This window comes from Mixophyes fleayi, chromosome 9 (assembly GCF_038048845.1).
Source record: "Mixophyes fleayi isolate aMixFle1 chromosome 9, aMixFle1.hap1, whole genome shotgun sequence".
Lineage (NCBI taxonomy): Eukaryota > Metazoa > Chordata > Amphibia > Anura > Limnodynastidae > Mixophyes > Mixophyes fleayi.
The window spans coordinates 96558813-96572928 of NC_134410.1; positions in this window are offsets into that span (position 1 = coordinate 96558813).

Here is a 14116-nt window from a genome sequence, read left to right on the forward strand (position 1 = left end):
AATCTTCCCGCCGAAAGCTGCTTCAAACTGGTCTATTTACATTACACACACAATACCATTCTGATCGTTTATTCCCTAGAATCCATATCTTGCATACGCAAGGTGAGATCCTTGAACCGGATGTCTGAGGATAAATAGGGGATTAGAATGATACTAGACATTATATGTTTCCTGCATCCTGAACCTTAAGATCTCAACAAAGTATATATAACATTATAATATTTAACCATAAACTCTGCTACCTTTGGTCATAAATAACTATGTATTGGAACTATTTTTAATATGAACTAATTACAAGTGTATGTGTTCGTGTAAATGTGTGTGTGTGTTTATCGTGCGATTGTGTCATAACACGTAGCATACTGATCACAATCGCAAGGTAAAACAATATTAATCAATTTGATTTACTTCATACAATTATATGACTTCGACAATAGTCATCACGGTGCCTAAGCCAATTACTACCAGTGGCCGGACTCATATCCCGATACAACAATGCTAATCGCACAAGAAAAACTGCAAGATCCTGACAGCGTTGCAAATTGATCCACCACCCTTTACCGAGCGGGTCAGTCTAAGACCTGTGAATCTTACAAACTGTGTTATCACCCTTGATGATAACATTTTTATGAAGTATCCCCGAACCAATAGCCAATTTAGAAGAAGCCACTAACTCACTTATTCTAGAAGCTCAGAAAAAGGCCATTGTGAAAGCTACACGAAACAAGGATGCTTCAAACACATCAGTAGCGATTTCCGGAATGACACTCAACAAACAGATTAACATTCCCCTATCATTAGGCCTTAACATCACGTAAAGCATTAAGCTGCAAGAAAAATGAAATGCCTGACAGGGCCGACACAATATATTCCTTAAATTTTTCAACAGTAAAGCAATACCAAATGAAGGACAAAATGTGCTGACCTCCTTATACTTCTTCAAAGTACCTGGAGCTACCACATTTTTTGCAAGATCTTCTATACTAGACAAAATCAGGGCATGGAACACCAACATCGTTAGCATCAGGGGCTAGATAAGGAAACTTCCGCCAATCAAATCTAGACAAAGCATCTGCAATCCCATTAGAAGACCAATGTTTTGCCTTAAAAACAATGTTAAAAGTAAAACATTTATAAATCAAATATCTCAGTAACCTCAAAATAGGATGGGAGGTTGCTTTTTGATTATTGATAGCATGTACAACCCCTAAATTATCACACCAGAAATTTATGTTCCTATCCCTAAGACTCCACAATTCCACTGCAACAATAATTGGAAACAATTCCAACAACAAAATATTCTTTGTAAGGCGCTTCTGCCACCAACATAGGGGCCGAGAGGCAGCGCACCACTCACCATCCAAAAAAGCCCCAAACCCAGAAGAGCCTGCAGCATCAGTAAAATGTTGAAGCTCGACATTATTGGCAGGAGGAGGAGGAGTAGTCCACAAACAAAGCATGCTGAAATTTTCCAGAAAAAGCGCCACAAAGCCAAATCATCCTTAATTTCCTTAGAGAGTCTAACAAAATGATGGGCCTTAGTTAATCTAGCTGTAGCCCTCTCCAGCTTAAAACAAAAACTCCTTACCATTGGGATACCACGACAGCCAAAATGAAAAAGGCCGAGCAGTGATTGAACTTGCTTTAAATTCACCCATGAAACAAATCCATAATACCCCACAACATAGCTACTTTCTCATTTGGTAGCCTACATATCTAAATACGATAATTTTACTTGTCCGCTGCAACGGGAACTCCCTAAACAATGATTGGGCAGAAAACAACAATTCCTGGCAGACCGTGGAACCACGCGGACCAATAAATAGAAAATTGTGCAAATAATGAGCCACACCCTGATACCCAGAACCGTCGATAATACATCAATAAAAAAAAATACTAAAACACTCAAAAAATGAACATGACACCGAACATCCCATAGGCAAACATTTGTCTACATAATAAGCACCTGGTAAACGAAAACCCATATATCTAAATGAAGATGGATGCAATGGCAAAAGTCTAAATGCTGACTCAATATCAAGTTTTGCCAGCAACGCGCCAGTCCCACACCGCTGCACTAGAATCCAAGCATCCTGAAATGTTTGATATGCAACCGAGCATTCAGATTCTGCAATTGCGTCAGTTACAGACATTTCAGGTGGATGTGACAAATGTTGGATTAGACTGAATTTGCCTAATTCTTTTTCTGGAACTATGCCCACAGGTTAAAGAATCAGACCTCGTATAGGAGGGGAAGGAAAAGGGCCGCACATTCTACCTATTGACACCTCCTTATCCACTTTCTCCTGCACAATTAATGGCATATCAACAGATGTTTTCAAATTTCTAGGTGGACCAACATGCACTTTCCACTAACCGGCAATTTAAACCCATTATTAAAGCCATCCCATAAAAATGTTGAAGTCGTTCTATTGGGATACCAAGCTAACCATTTGCTCAATTCAGACAAAATTATAGGTGAAAAGGCCTTAACGAGCAGGAGTCCCTGCGTTGGGTCATTCGGTGGGAACTGGACAGCTCCTCTTATTGCACTCTCTCCTAGGATGTCCTCCCCGACACGTGGAACAGGCATGCTTATATCTAAAGGCTGCCCCTCTGTCACAGTGACCTCCAATATAAACAAAACTTTTTCCCTTGAATGGATGTCCCATATCTATTTGGGGTTTGCCCTTGTCTTGTCACACCCACATCTGTTCTAGGTTGCAATACTTCAAGCCACACTTCCACATCCTTACAACCAAGATCCATTACAAGCAACCCATCCTGTTTCCTGCAGAATGCCTCATTATAATGTCCTCCACATGTTACCTCTAGAGCGCATGTATATCACTTGAATCAAGTGAATGTATTTTATGACATTCATATGTTCCTTTGACCTGCTCTCTAGATAACATGCAGCAAAGACAAGGATGCCTTCTAACCAATTTTAAAACTCTGATAGGCTTCCTCACATATAGCAGAGGGTGACTTTTCTGCCGCTAAAGGGTCCTTCGCCTTATTTGTGACAGCAAACATATCCACAAAACATCCCATGCAAATCTTAACAATCTTACTTCTAATGTCCCTATGGACGGCTGTATTAGAACAGCGCACCTGCTATTCTGCCTAGGGAGTTTTCACTTGCATCACTAGCACGGCGGCAGGCCCTCCCAACTTTCTCTCCGGCAGCCTTATTAACCTCTTGTCTTTACTTCCAGATCTCCTGGGAACCTCACTCTCAGAAGAGCCTGACTCTGAGCTAACAACAGTAAGATTGCTGCTATACTCACCAGCTGCAACAGACCTTCTGTGACTATCACCAACCACTTGCGACGATGATCCCTGCGCAGACCTGGATGCAGCTTCCCCATTAAAAACATGCCTGCTCCTGTGTTTTGATGCCATATGCCCGGTCGAACCTGCAGAGGAGGAAACAGAAACAGAGCTCCCTAGACCAGGGGCAGCACTCCAAGGATCAACTCACCGTGTTGAAATAGCCAAATTTGAACTGGCAACTGCAGTTTGAGACGGTTGCTGAACAATATTAGGTAAATGTGAAGCAACTATACAGGAAGTAACTCGAGGAGCCGCCAGGGTGGACGCATAACCCAGCCCATGACCTGGACCACCAGCAAACAAAGGCACGGTGCTATTGGCCAGTGATGCTGATGGGATTAAAGCAGATGCCTACACTAATTCTTACCCCACTAAAACTAAAGAGGATATAGCTGTTGAAGAAGAGGCACTTGTGTTTAATAACGGATTACTTTGACATGTAGAAACAGCAAAATAGGGGTCATAAGCTGAGAGAGGGGGATAGCAAGAAGGAAAACCAAAAGTTTAGCTTCTAAATGGATAAGGGAAAGGGGGGCACTCTGACTAAATGGCAACCAGCCAGAACTAATGCTCTGCCAGGGAAAAGAGGGCTGTGAGAAAGATGAATAAGACGTGCCGGTAGATGCTTGGCCAGTAGACCAAGGTGGAATATGACGCTTCAAAGGGGGAAGAAGAACAAGCAGAATTTTGCTGAAGCGTGGGAATGAACAGGAGGCATGGTGGTGGAAACTATTTGTTGATATGCGTTTGCAATTTGATGAAAATGCAGAGCCAAGCGGGGTGGCAGAAGTGACTAAAGGGGAAGGGAAACTTACTAAAGGCAAAGAGGAGGGTGGGGGTTAAGAACTGTGTGTGTGGGGGGGTTGACGAGTTGGTGGAAGGGCTGACTAGAAAAGGTGTGGGCAGGTTGGTTAAAGGGACTTGCTGAAACTGTGATTAACCAGCTACTGTATTTAAATGAGCATTGCTTACTTTGGAAGAAATAGAAACAGCAACAAGGGTTGGTACCAAATATTGTACCCTGTACATGTAAAGTACATTAATATTAATTCAAAGTGTCTGTACAAAGGTTTTTATTAATAAAAAGCAGAAAAAATTGCTAATGATGCTAATCTGACTGTTCTTTCTCCTTCAGATGAGTCTGAAAGCCAAAGGGAGCATAGAATGCCAGAATCTTCTAGTAAATTAAAAGCAACAGGCTAAATTCCAAGAGGTATTACATTTCATAGGAGAGACCAAGCTAGTGGTTGAAGTGCGCTAGCCTGGCCTGTGAAGATGTTTAATATGAGGAAATATTGAGTATCTGCAATATATGCTGGTCTGTATATTTTGGGGCTTATTAGTATGCTGTATATATGTGTATATATATATATATATATATATATATATATATATATATATATGTGTGTATATATGTGTGTATATACGTACTGGACATCTGAAGGACTATAACAGTTGGGGGTAGTGTGTGTATTATATGTTGATCTATGGGGCAAACGGTTATTTGTCTATAGAAAATTGTGGACAAATTAAGTTTATTATTTTTTATTATATGCTTATCAATATTTTAGTTGGGTCGACACTTGGGATGAGTATAGACAAAGTTTTAAGTGTTCAAATCAAAGGTCAGCATGGTGACAGTTTGCACAATAAGCTATGACTGCGCATGACATAAAAATGATGAGTCATGAAATTCAGCTTGTAGATTTGTTATTGTAGACCTAAAATATTCCTCTCCAATGAATCTTGTATAAATATTATAACAATTGTCACAGTCATAAGAAACAATTCAGCAAAATAATGGACTATTTGACTTATTGTGGCTCATTGGAAAAACTGTTTATTTTGATTTGTTATAATAAAAGCACCCAATGTTTGCATTATAAATTGTTATGCAAATCTAATTCATTTAATCATAATCGTTATAAACAACCAATGACATATAATGAAGTAACAGAACAAGCTATATAGAAATACAGGGCCTGATTCATTAAGGCAAACAAAGCAAAAAAGGAGGAATATATGTGCCCCTGTTACAATGCTAGGGATGCAAATTAGTTTATTATTTTGCACATAAGGAAAATACTGGGTAATTTTTCATATAGCACACAAATACTTAACAGCTTTATATTTACACTGAAATTTAAAGTTGATCTAGGCCATGCCCTACTCCATCTATAAATCTGTCCCCGCATTTTAAATGTACCCCCCCCCTTTAATGCAACATGTTTTTGCCAAGGTGAGAATTTACTCCTTTTTTTCTTTGCCTTAATGAAACAGGCCAATAGGCTTCATTTAACAAATGATTAAAATCATTACTTATGTTAACAGTGTCATTCATTGATTAAAATAAATAACCACAACATAATTGCAGCAAAACAACACATTTATTTAAAAATTGCAATAAACACAATATTGTTAGATAGAAGCAATTACTTTGTTGCTGTCATGCAGAATATTCTGACACTTGTAGATAAAAGCAGAGAAAATATTAGCATATCACGAACAATAATAAATCAAATGACTGAATGCAAATTATATTCACAGTTTAGATCTTTTAGTATCAGGTTATCATTTTCAAGTATACAATTAAATGGTTGTAAAAAAATAAATGTAAAAGGCAATAAAGTGTTGCCACAATAAATCGTGGATTGATGCTTTTAGATACTATTTAATATAGTAAGTGTAGCCTCTCCCACATTTACTATACCACATGGTCATTTATGTGATAGACAACAAAGAAAATGGCATGAGTATAAGGACCATTAATTTGAAATCATTTGCTCATTTTTAAGTCCTAAATATCTTTCTAATTTCCATAGATTACAAGCTTGCGAGAAGGGCCCTCTTACCTCTCTGTCTATATGTATTACTCAGTATTGTTTAATTACTGATGATGATGTTGATGATTATTAGAACATTGCATATCAAAAACAGTAAAATGTGCCCGTTTTAGTTACAAATATAAACAATGTAGTAGGTTCCTATTTTAGAATGCCTATATGACTAATCTATCTTGTAGATTGTTCCTTCTTTTATAACAGGTCATGACTGGCAATTGAAATTACTGAATGCTGGAGTATGCTTTTTTCAAGGAATGCCAGAATCTCAAAAATGCAAGTCTGTGTATGAGGGGCCAGGGTTGATATGTGTGAACAAATCGAATCCTGTTACAACTTTCTATCAGTCCTGAGTGCCAAATCATTTTTAAATACAATATTCAAAATCATGTTATAAAAATAATAAAATTGTAAAATGTTAAAATCAGAAGCATTTTAATCTACAAAACTGTTTGCACACTGTAAGTGGTGGCATTTAGCCTGCCGACAATTTTATATCGGCAGGTTAAGTGTTGACATCAGTTCTGTCACAATTATGACCGCCACCGTTCTTGCCAGTATTCCCATTGATTAACTTTTCAGCCAGTCACTTTTAGTTTTCTTTAGCATAGAATGGCAGAGAACATTAGCTTTCTCTTAACTGTATAATAAGCATAGAAACAATTTCACACAGCTCCATTTCTATGAGGAGATTGTGTGTGACCTCATACAGCAAACACCCAAAGTCACGGCAGCTGGGAGCGTGTTCATGACATGTTCTCTTAAATCCCAGATGGCCTTTCAATTTTTTGAATGTAAGAGATATAATTTACAGAACTACTACGTTATCCGATTAACAGATTAAAAACTGCCACACAAGTGAAATTGTTGGGGAACTGAAATCTATACAATGATGTTCATTAATGCCAGGAAAAGAGAGATTGCCACTGATGAAGAGGATTGGGCTGTGGCTGAGCTAAAAGCTGTTGCCCAGCACACTGAGAAATTCCAATGTACAAACTAGACTAGTACTCATCAGAGATTCCCTCCCTAATTGTAATACCACTGTCTACACTGAGGCAGGGGCGGATCTAGAAAACGACTGTACCCGGGGCGATTTAGGGGGGGCAATTTAGGCCCCGCCCCTTTCTAACAGTTTAGGCTGCCGACGGCTGCACAGTATGTGCAGGTCCGTCCAGCCGTGACAGGCAGGGACAGTGTTCTGCCCGGCTGCTCTGATTGTGTTTTAAACACAATCAGAGCAGCCGGGCAGAACACTGTCCCTGCCTGTCACGCCTGGACGGACCTGCACATACTGTGCAGCCGTCGGCAGCAAGTGTCTGCTAGGGGGGGCGATCGCCCCGATCGCCCCCCCCCCCCCTGGATCCGCCACTGCACTGAGGGCATTACTAAAGATGGCTGGAATTAATAGTTAATTTGGTTGTGAAACACTTTCATAATACTGGTATAAACGTCTTTGCAACTATTTTAAAAGAGAAAATAGCTAGTGAGACGGCAGGCTCTTCACTAGTCACATATTTCTCACATTAGTGTAGTAATTGGTGGACAATCTGTAACTTTTGAAGATGAAACAAAAACAAGAAGCCTCTCATATTAGCAATAACAATGACAACAAGAAAAAGGGGACAGTGAAAACGATTACAAAGGAAGGGGGGTATCAATCAATTACCATAAATCTGGTTTGCCCTGGCCATCAATTACTAGTGAATCTGAAAACCCAGACCAGACCCTATTAAGTGCATTGAAAACTTTGTTTCAATTTCAAGCAACACTCCATTTCCATTACATATATTGTTTTCATAGGCACCACAATCAGAATCTTCTCTGGACCAATGGACATCCCAAAGGACAAATATGGAAATATAGTTGGCACTCCCAAATAGAAATTATAAAAAAAACAAAAAAATATACAAACAGGTATATCAGTCCAAACAAGATGACACTTCGGATAGTTCAATTTTGAATGCTAAAATCTAACAGAGTCTGCTTAAACAACGAGACAGGACTTGGTTCTATGTGGAATTTCAACACTCTCCTCTCGGGATATGTGTATATGAGAACAAAACAGAAAATGTATCATAGAGCAACATATATATTGAATGAATGATTTCCTCACAAAAATCCCAATCAATCCAGTGTATTTATGGCTATAAATCAATAACACCACGTGTTTAAGTTTCACCCACTTTCGGGATTACACTTACAAGAAGTAAATCTCAAATCAGCATGGTATACAAATGGCATGTCATTCTCCTCAAGTTACACTTCTGTGCTAAAGACTGAAATGACAGCTATGGAGCTCAGAGTATGCTGAAAGAATAACAATTTATTGAGAAGACATGATCCAGAATAGTGCTGGAAAAGGCACAAACCGAATATAGCTGAGACTGAACAATGGATCTCTGGGTGAGGCTGAGTGGAGGTAGATAACAGAGAATCTGGCTGGTGCAGGTGAACTGGCTGAGTAGAATGAAACCAGGAACAGGGATGTCGGCTATCAGCTTGCAGTAGTCCAAGGAAACAAGGTGAAGTAACAATAGCAACTATGAGAACAACAACATCATTGACCAAGGTGAACTGCGGGAAGCAGGCATAAATAGGGAGAGAACATGTGCAGTAATTAACAGGAGCAGCAGGTTATCCCCTGCTAATGAGGGAAGAGACAAGGGTACAATAGCAGCACCTCTGGTGGGTCAGAGGTACTGCACGGCAAATACAAATAATAACAAGTCCAACATAGTTTAAGAGACAGGAGATGCCAAGACAAAGCAGCATCCTGACACCCTAGCAAGGAGCCAGAGTGACTTGAGATAAAGGTGGCTTTTTATAGGCTCTCTGGATTACTAAATGTCTTGGGAGCTATACATTGCACTCATATTCAGTAGGTCTGAGACCACCTAACCACAGGATATATATTCCTGTCAATCGCCACTACTTCCACTCTCTGAATTTGCAGGTGACCTGCGATGCTAACATGCATATAATGAGTGTTGTTGCTAGCTCTCTTGTATGATGATCTGAAAACCATATTCTGAAGCAGTCAGCCCTCTTTAACAAGTTTGAGAGAGGAAAAATGCTGGAGAGCTGGCAGTTTGGTATTAAAACCATATTGTGATTGGCATTAAAGCCATATTTTGATTAACCATCATCCTTTAATGCTATGCTTCACATATGCTAACTGCTGTACATTTGCATTCAATGTAAGCTAACATTTCAGTTTCATTTCAAGTGATTCAGGGTTTGGGTGTCGCTCCTGACTATTGACACCTCTGTAGCATCTGCAGACTTCTGCCCAACCCAAATATAACAAGATGCACATAGCCACTAAAGGTGTGATAAAACATGCTGTTGGACTATTAAAGACCAGATTCAGGTGCCATGATCAATCTGGTGGTGTGCTTCTCTATGCCTATGCAAAGGTGTCGATATTGTGTTGGTTTGCTGTCTACTGCATAATCTGACCTTACAACAACATAGCCCATTGACTATTGCAGTAGACAGTAAAAAAACTGGTGTCTGTGAACCATCTGGCAATGTGCAGGCTATAGGGAGGAGCAGGTTAGAGAAAGATTAATTGCTAATAAATTTAAATATAAGTAGTTTATAATAATAATAATAATTGATGTGTGTAATTTATTATCAATATTGTCTAATATGAGCTTATTTTTTATAGTAGGAATTGTTTGTGCAGACAGTAGTGTGTCCTCGACATTTGGCACCCTTGGAGATGGCTTTGTAAGTGACTGTAAAACTGTACAAATATTATGCAAAAACACATTAACTTAGATTTGTCCACTATACAACTGTTTTTATATAGCCCAATCAAATATTTTCTGCTGTAAAAATTTATATTTTTCATTTTCATTAGCATCAACTACAAAAATAATATATAATTAACAAGTGCATGAAACGTATTGGTGATGCAAAACTTTTAGCTAACATACAAAAAGGTCAACATATAGCACAAAACAGAATAATGACCCAATAGCATTATAACTGTGCTGTTAGGCACATATTTATAAAACAATATTAGAAATGTTGCAACTTTATATTTGTTTATCTCTTTTTTTGCAACTACATGTTGGGATATTTATGAAGAATCTCCTCTTCCTTGGCCATCACATCTTGCCATTGCAGTTGGTGCTGAACTAATAGGCGTACTTACTATACTTGTGTCTCCTGACGAATATGGAGCAGCTTGCTAAATATGTCCTTATGTATTTGGCCTCTCAGGCTTAGTACGTTGGTGTTGACCTCCCTCATCAAGGAGTGTAATGCTTCTACTGCCCCAATCATTTTGATATTTATTTATTTTTTGGTTTAATAGTTGAAGGTATTCTATTTAAGACTGTGTTGGTTTGAAAGTGCGTGCAGTAGCCACATTTCAAATGTGTCACAATTTGGGACAGGTTCCTAGTTTGTGTGTCCATAAACTCAGATTGTTTTCCTGAAAATTGGCTATTCACTGTACCATATGTATTCCTGGATCCATGGTGGCTGCTGCTGTAACACTACAACTGAGTGGTATTACTGGAGGGTTGAAGATTATACCTGAAATAATTTTAGGGTCACAAACATGTTCTTTTCTTGTTTTCCATGAGAGGACATTGGTGCTGGATTCAAGTTGAACATTATGTTGGTATGATGTTTCTGTAGAGAAATTAAAACTGCAAGTATTTTTACTAAATACTTTAACTGGTTTCCTTAGTGAAGCTGCAAATACTTACGGCCATAAGACATTTATAAAGGTATTAAATTATGGCTTGACATAAAAACTAGTGCAATCTCAGTTACATGACTTATAGCTATCACATATCGCCCCAATACAAAGGGCTCGATATTCTCACCTTCCAAATATCGGGATCCCCTTCGGTGATGGGCGCTGCATCCGTCCAATGGTGCGGCCATCTTCATTCCGGGTCTGCGCATGCGAAAATTCGTCCTGTCAGTTAGAACTCTTCCCATCTGCTCCCATTAGTCCAGCCTGTCATTACCTCACTATTTAAGGCACCTGGGCCAACACTCAGTTGCCTGGTCTTTGTTTGTCAGTCTTGACTGTGTGAAGACTTGGCTCCCTGGCTCCAGCCTACCTGTTCCTGTATCTCTGCATGACTGGCTCAGCTCTGCTCATTCTTAGATATCAACTCACAGAGTTATCATCCTTTCCAGCACCTCAGCTCTGCTGCTCCAGTTGTCTAATCTATAGTTCTCAGCTAACCAATATATATGAATATAATATATCACTATATATATATATATATATATATATATATATATATATTAATATATCACTGTGACCAAGACACTGGAATAGTTTTTGCAGACAGGTATATTAGTCCCAGGTTTCTAACCTACATGTTTTAAAACCCCAGGGAGAGTGTTTATATTTCAGAAATGCTTCTCAAGGAAGATGTTCAGGTTTAGGGAACAGCTGATAAAGGTTCCCTGGGGTGTAGATAGAGAGAGAAGGGTGGGCTCTATTTACAAGACCCACTCCATGTCCTCTGTTCTGCTGTTATACTAATTAATGCAGGCACATGCACAGGCAGTGGATTCAGTCTCTCATTACCTGGGGAAAGGAACTGCAGAGTCTCTATAAGAAAAACACTACCATCTACTCCAGGAGGTAACACTTGTTCCCCTACCCTGGTCACAATCACACTTACATTTAAGTAAAACACATGTAACACTAAAAAAACGTCCCATTTGAAAAAGGTTTTACTCTTAGTGGACTTAATGATATTTCTCAGCTAAAACCGAATATATGTGTGCTATGAAATCCTTGAGGCCACTGTCTGTCAAATGCACCCCATCCAGTCTATAGTTCTAATCTATAGTTCTCTCTTACCTGTTCCTGGATCTCTGCATGTCTGACTCAGCTCTGCTCATTCTTGGATATCAGCTCACAGAGTTTACCTTTCCAGCATCTCAGCTCAGCTGTTCAGCGTGACTTATCTACAGATCTCAGCTCACAGAGCTCTTCTACCTGTTCCTGTATTTCTGCATGTCTGACTCAGCTCTGCTCATTCCTGGATATCAGCTCACAGAGTTTACCATCCTTACCAGCATCTCAGCTCAGCTGTTCAGTGTGACTAATCTACAGATCTCAGCTCAAAGAACCCTCCTACCTGTTCCTGTATTTCTGCATGACAAACCCAGGAACCATATTCCCTGCCGTGAATCGTGACAATAGCTTTCAAAATGTGCAAAAAATGGGTGATTTTATTCCAACAGGACAATCACAACTTCATATAGCTGCAGTTCCATCTAATCCTAGATCCTCCATTCATGTTCTGTGTATTTAATCAAAAAAATTATAACCAATTTCACAATAATTTAATATATCACTGTGACCAAGACACTGGAATAGTTTTTGCAGACAGGTATATTAGTCCCAGGTTTCTAACCTACATGTTTTAAAACCCCAGGGAGAGTGTTTATATTTCAGAAATGCTTGTCAAGGAAGATGTTCAGGTTTAGGGAAAAGCTGATAAAGGTTCCCTGGGGTGTAGATAGAGAGAGAAGGGTGGGCTCTATTTACAAGACCCAGTCCATGTCCTCTGTTCTGCTGTTATACTTATTAATGCAGGCACATGTGAGTTGTGTTTAAAAAGCTGCTAGGCAGTGGATTCAGTCTCTCATTACCTGGGGAAAGGGACTGCAGATTCTCTATAAGAAATCTGTGCTGGAACTTCTTTTGTTTTGTTTTAGTTTGTTAGTCATGGGGGACTTGTGTTTATTTTGAAGTTTCTTTTATTCTCTTGCTTAATAAAACTGGCTGAGGCCTGTTGTATCCAAAACCTTGGCCTTGTGTGATCTCTTAGCTGCTACACACTACCATCTACTCCAGGAGGTAACACTTGTTCCCCTACCCTGGTCACAATCACACTTACATTTAAGTAAAACACATGTAACACTAAAAATAACATTCCATTTGAAAAAGGTTTTACTCTTAGTGGACTTAATGATATTTACAGCATATCAATCCATATTACTCAATAGGTTTTGCTTTCAAGGAATCACACATTTATTTAACTTATTTAATTAGTAATGTTCTGATAGACATGCTGGCATTGCAGTCATGCAATATAATGTCTCTTATATACACAATAAACACAATAAAATCTTTACTTTCAATACAGTTTGTTATTCCTTACACTGAGGCAGAGAGTTTGCTATTCAATGCCTATGAGACGTAGCAGGACCTCTTGTGGTACTGTATATTGTGCAAACAATAGCCAGGCTGCTAACTACACAATAGAATGGTGACTAAGGCCTGGCTAGATAATTGCATTAAGATATAAGGTTGTTGGAAAATACAGTCTTAGTGTCACGAGCCGCGGCGGTGCGCCGCATCCTGGCGTGATCTAGCAGCCAGGCGCCTGCTCTAGTTTCTATGCTCTGTTTTTATTCTTTGGGATTATCCTTGTGGCATAGATGTAGGAGGGTGTAGGTACATCCTCCAACTCCAGGGGGAGCTCTCATATGATTTAAACTGTTTAATTTATATTTTTATACATGCTTCCTGGTTTATGTTATTACCTATGCCAGTTCTAGCTAGTAATTAATTAGCAGCCTCCTGAGGCTGATTGCCAGCCCTGTTCTCCTCTGTCCTGATTGGCTCTTGGTACTATTTAAGGCAGTGAGGTCTAAGCCTCACTTCTGTTAATAGCGTCCAGTTCACTGTCTGCTAACCTGCTCCTGTGCTGTTTGGTGTATACCTTCTGGATTAAACTTCTGTGTATGACCCCTGTCTATACCTTGGACCTTGCCTGCGTGCTTGTGACCCTGATTCGTTTGCCTGTACCTTGGACCCTGCTGAATTGCCTGTGACCCCGACCTTTGGCGTGTTACCTGATTGTTCTACCTGCTAGTGACCTCTGACCGCTGCTTTCATCTGACCAACCGCTGCCATCTACGCTGCCTCCTGGCCTGCCGCT